The sequence below is a fragment of the Lissotriton vulgaris genome, chromosome 4_1 (assembly GCF_964263255.1).
Source record: "Lissotriton vulgaris chromosome 4_1, aLisVul1.2, whole genome shotgun sequence".
Classification (NCBI taxonomy): domain Eukaryota; kingdom Metazoa; phylum Chordata; class Amphibia; order Caudata; family Salamandridae; genus Lissotriton; species Lissotriton vulgaris.
In genome coordinates this window covers 238558511-238564510 of record NC_141691.1, presented here as the reverse complement: position 1 = coordinate 238564510, position 6000 = coordinate 238558511, and positions in this window count along the sequence as shown.

The window sequence follows — 6000 nt, the reverse complement described above, 5'->3', positions numbered from 1 at the left end:
TCCTCACATTTCAGCTGGAGGGGACACGTGTTAGACCTGGCATCATGGGCGTGGGTTTCCCCTGTATTTCTAGGTCTGGCGTAGCCGTGAAGCGCAAAAGTGCTGCCATCGCTTTGCGAGACATGCAATATGTACTGTAGCATGGAAGCTTCGTGGAAGCTCCACCCACTCTCTGCCCATTGGCTTCTGTCTTAAATGCTGCCTTGAGATTGGTTTGAGGCTTCTTAGTCCCTCCTTATTCGTCCCTTGTATCCTTCCACGGCTACCGGCCCCTTTACTTCCAATAGTATTTTTCTTCCCCTGCCTTCCCCCCTTCACTCCCGCAGTCTGTGACTCCTCAGACCACACCAGCCCCCCCCTCTTCAATTCGCGCCTTCTTCCCGCCTGCAGTTCCGATTTTAATGCAATAGGACTCGCATTTTCAGTGCTTGCTTATAAAATTCTTCCAGTGACCTAGGCGGCGGATTGAATATCCCGGCAGGCCTCGCACTTGCGTCTCACTTGTTTTAAAATTATAAAGAGCTTGCTGGAGCTCTCTTTTATGTGCAGCCAGCTATCGCCACTCTTTCACGTTCACAATTGTGCCCCACGCAGCGCCTGATCATTTTCTAAGAGCTTGCAGCCGGAGCAAGTTCCCGGAGCTCTGTTGTCATCAGCCGGGGGCTAGGGGGAGGCAGAGTCAGCCACATCCTTGCCAGCACCGGAAGGGCTATGGGGGGCCTACCCCCACGTCACAAGCTGCTGCTTTGCTCACCAAGCAGGTTCTCACTTCTATCAGGCTCTACCGGTTGTTCCTCTGTGTGGCTGGCGGCTGCAGTGCTTTAAGGGATATTCTGGTCCGAAGCGCCGACCTGACTTACGAGGACCACCAAGGTTGCACGTTGTGCATGCCACCTCTGCCTCCTGGTGCCCCAGCAGCTGCTCTTTGGGTTCGGCAGGGGGAGGAAACCACAGGCCAGACTCCAGGAACTGCGGCAGTGAGTCTGGGGCAGGATGAATATACAAGATAGAAAACAGTCTAAAAGACGTCCGCTATCTTGGCTTTGTTGGCCTTGCCCCCTCTTATTTTCAATGTCTAAGGGTCAATGCAGGCTCAAATAACTCTAGAGCGAGGCATTCTGGTATGGTTTCCAGTAAAATGGAGTAACATTATTAACAAAACAAGGATCATAAGGCAGGTTTTTAGGTCGAGCTGGAGTTGCATCTGAAGGATGCTCCAGCTCGACAACTTTAGTCAGCCGTCTCGGGGGAATTAGGGACAGGAGGGTGCCACGCGCTTCTGTTGCAGATTGCTGGATTTGCCTGCGTGAACGCGCACGTCGGCTCCATCCACATTCCCAGCCTAACGCGCGTGCATGCACACAGACACACACACACGCGCGCACACACACTTACACTTACTTACACACACACACAGACACACAAACACACACACACACACATGCACACACACACAGGCACCCAGACGCAGGCACACACATACAGGCAACCCCCTCTCCCCTCCCCTCTCTTACCTAACCGGGCTTCGGGCTTCTCGGGAGCCTCGCAGAGCACTCGAGCTGCTCTGCCATGCCTGCAAGATGCGGGGCTCTCCCCTTAAGCTTGGGGGTCCCGCAGTCTCCCCGCTAGTCTTCAGCCGGGCCCCCTCCTGGGTCCCGGGACTTCAGGTACGGCACTTCGCTGTCGCTCCGGGCTCGCGCTCCGACCTCAAAACAAAACTTTAAAATGTTGCGCATGTGCAGGCAGCCCCCGCCCTCCCACTCCTCCCAGGCCGGATACTGAGCTTGTTATTAACCATTAACCTGTAATGTTCACACTTTATTTTTGCTGTATCCATGGTGACATTTATGGCCGGCTACACCCCCCACCTGGGACATGGTCTGGATGGGACACCGTAAGTGTGCTGATACCACTCTGGCCAGCCTTCGCCATTCCCTCGGTGCAGTATATGTGTCTCCGTCCCTGTGAGGTACTTCGTAATTCTAAAGCTTGGATGGGAGGGGGTCGATCTCCCAGGCAGAAGGAGCACGGCACTGCATCCTTGTCTGGAAGGGTGGGCTTCTAATTATCACTGGAAACTGTTGATTACATCTGGCCGCCATCTGGTAATTGATTCTTTCCCCTCCTCCATCCCCCCCCCACCTCCCACACTGGTGCGTGGCTGGCACTTAATTGATTTCTGTAACTTCAAAGGCTTCGATGGTGCAGTAAAAAAAAAGAATGGAGGCGTCTCTTGCGTGCAGTTCGCACACTTCATGGCGGCAGCCCTTCTGTTCTCACTCCGTACCTCCTCGAAGACCCCCCAACTATGCCCATCCCCTCGGACAGCCGGGAGGCGGTGTACTGCTCAGCAGTGTCCCACAAGTCCTCTGCCCTTTGTACTTGAAACTCTAGCCTCTCGGGGGACATACCTTGTCTCTTTCCTCCTCCTCCTTCCGCACGCCTCTTCTCTTCTTGCCATTCCCACCCCCCACTGTCGGTATAATGCGCCCACTGTACGTTCCCTCCCTCTTCAGTCTACACCCTGTATAGTATTTTGTGTCCAGATTTAATCCTCGTCACAAGTCTGCAGTCTCCTTTTTCTCCCACCCATCTTTCTCAGTCTACACTTGTGTACCCCCCTCTTTGGGCATCTTGTTTTGTTTCCCCTTTCTTCTCCAGCTCCTCCTTTCCTCTCTCCCTTCCTCTCTCCCTTCCTTCAGGCACTTCTTATAAACATGTCTCCCCCTCAGGCCCTTCTCTTTTCTCCCACCCTTCTCCTTATCGCAAGCCTGCTTTCCTTTCTCCGTTTCTCCTTTTATTCTTCTCCAGATCGTTCCTTTCTCATTCCCACCCTCCCCTTTTTCTCACAATCGCTCCCTTTCCTGCCTCTCTCTCCTGCTACCATGGTTCTCGCTATGCCCCTCCCTGGCCCCTTCTCCATGAATCCTATTTTTTCTTCTCCCTGCCTCCCTGCCTCCAATTTCTCTTCTCCCTAGACCTCCTCTCCTCCTTAATTTCTCTCCTGTTTCCTCTTCCCCTTCTTCCTCTGCTACGGATTGTCCTCCTCCTCCTCCTTCTGCTCCTTCTCATTCTCTTGCTTCTCTACCTTTCTTTCTCCCCCTTTCCATCTCTCCACCCTTTGCCTCTCTCCTCAATGTCTCCTGTTAATCTACCTCTCGCCTTCTCCCAGGTCCCTACTCCACCCCCCTTCCTGGTTTCGCAGCGATAAAACAGTGCTCTGTGTGGAGAAGCTCTAGATTTCTTTCTCTTATGTAAGCAGAACTTTGTATCGGGCCGAGGGGTTGTTTATGGCCGCCCACACTACGGGTATAGTGGGTGTGAGTACACGTATTATTGTGCTAGTGTGGCTGCCGGACGCTTTCCGTCCATCCTTGTAATCCTACTCGCAGAGATACAAATTGCTGCGAGATGACTTCTTTCGAAGTTTTGCTCCAAACAAAATGAATTCTCGTACGATAAATGCTCAAAATAATTTTTGGGTAGAGCATGCTGCTCCAGTCATTCTTATTATCTTTTGATCGCACAGATCTCCTTCCCTTGCCACTCCACAAAAAGCACCTGATGTTTCAAATGTTGAAGAAATTGTTTGCTGAGCCACGCCCCCATTAATATTTTAATGTTCCACTCGTAGACTCGTTGTTAAAATAAATCCTCAAAACAAATATATGTTTTAGACCATGATCCAGGCCTGTCTTAATGCTCTCAAGCATTCATTTTGTGTGGGTTAGGGGTGTGGTGACCGGCGAGAAGGGGTTGTTTTTCGACCTTTTCTCGCAGCATTACATATTTGATAGATTACCTAGGAAAACAAATGTTCTAACTGCGGACATATAGCATACTACCTTGTGAAATACATTTCAGAAGTAAAAGCTCGCCAATTTTTGTCAATTTAATAATCACTTTTTATTTATATGTGCTTGTACAGAATAAAGTAGGTCTCACTCTTACGGAACTTTGAGCTATTGGCGTTGTAAATGACAATGCATTTTATTTATGTTTTAAAAACCAAAACATAAATAAAAGGCATTGTCATTTACAATGCCAATAGCTCAAACTCGCCTAAATGCGAGACCTATTGCATTGCAAATGCTTGTTTTATTCTATGCACCGTTCGCGCCTGTGACTTAATGTCTGAAAGTACGGGGACAGCTGCATTTGTCAGGAAATATTAAAGTGCCTTTATTTTTTCTGGGGCGGGCGAGGGTCTCTAAAGTTATTTTCTGGAATGGCTGTTTTCAAGGAAATCATCTTAGAACATTGGAAGTGTGACCTCATAGCAGGGGGGTACTGCAAAAAACAGACTGGCATTGTAATAATCCATGTATTGTAAACCTGTTTTTGTGACACCAATAAATATCAAAGATACTCGTGTTAAACTTGCTGAAAGTTTAAATGTTATTTTTTTTTTTCTTGGAGGGCACATAACCCGCAGTCAAGACAATTCACCCACGTATCCGCGGCCCATGGCTCTTCCTCCAGGATTGACTACATGCTTACACGAAATGATAGCTTGAGCCTCTTTAGGGGCGGTCATCACAAGGCCAAAGGGATATCAGACCATTCACCGGTTGAGGTTCAGATGGTGGGTCCTAGGCGAGACCGGAGTGTCCCCCCTCGACTTGATTCCTTCCTATTCAAAGACAGGGATTTCCAGGAGAGATTCAGGGAACGGGTGGAACATTATTTCAAGGACAATGTAGGGTCCGTGAGCTCCCCCGGGGTGGTCTGGGAAGCATATAAGACGGTGGGCAGGGATTTCGTGCAGGCGGAGGTGGGGAGACGGAGAAAGGAGAAATATGCGCAGGCTGAGAAGTTAGAGTTGGCGCTCAATGAACCGGAGACTGAGGTGGGATCCGCCCAGGAACAGGGGCATGATAGGCAGCATAGAGCGCGTCTCCTAAGTAAAGAATTGAAGGACCTTATGACGGAACAGGCACGGTCCCATGCGTTGGCCACCCAGCGATGGGTTTACGACCTCGGAGATAAGGCGAATAAAATGATTGCTTGCTGGAAAAGAAAGATCGAGAGCGCAGCTGGGTGCCGGGTATAGAGCGCGTGGACGGGTCATTGAGCACTACAAGCGTGGCGATCGCGGAGGAGTTTGCCTGCTACTACGAGGATGTCTACCGATCTCAGACTTCTAAGGGGGAGCAGGATTGTTGTGACTTCCTGGCCCCGATGCAGCTGCCCCTACTGGAGCCTGCGGATAGGGATATTCTTGATGCTGATATTTACGGTCACCGAAGTAGAAGAGGCCATGGGTGATCTGCAGAGGGGTAAGGTCCCGGGTCCCAACGGGTTCCCGGCGGAAGCATTCGGGTGTGTGGCAAGCTGTATGGCACCGCACATGTGCGCGATGTTCCACGAGGCGCGGGAGAATGGCCAGCTTCCGCGAGATCTACGACAAGCAACTATCGTGGTGATCCATAAGGAGGGTTAGCCGAGGGAAGCATGCAGCTCCTACCGACCTATATCCCTCCTCAACTTCGAGACGAAGGTCCTCGGGAAGATCCTAGCCACGCCCCTTTCTCCAACCCTCTTTGCCCTTGCGCTGGAACCCCTGGCGCACTGGGTTCGTACAGACCCGGGAGTACGGGGTATAGACCTGGGAGGTGGCTGGTGAGGAACGCATATCGTTATACACCGACGATATCTTACTGTACACACAGAGTCCATCTGAGTCCATCCGAAGGGTGATGGCTTTATTACGCGAATTCGGGACATACTCCGGGTACTGCATCAATTGGAGTAAATCACTGGGGTACGTACTGACAGGCCCCCAGCCCCAAGCAACAGAAGATTGTCAGGGCCTAACCTGGCGTACTGAGTTCCGGTACCTGGGGCTATGGATCACGCCATCCGACACCGAATTCCTCCGGTTAAATGTGCAGACACAATTGGATTGTCTACACAGTGACGTGACACACTGGAGGACCCTCCCGGTCTCCCTGATGGGCCGCGCCGTCTTATTTAAAATGATGGAGCTGCCTCGATTGC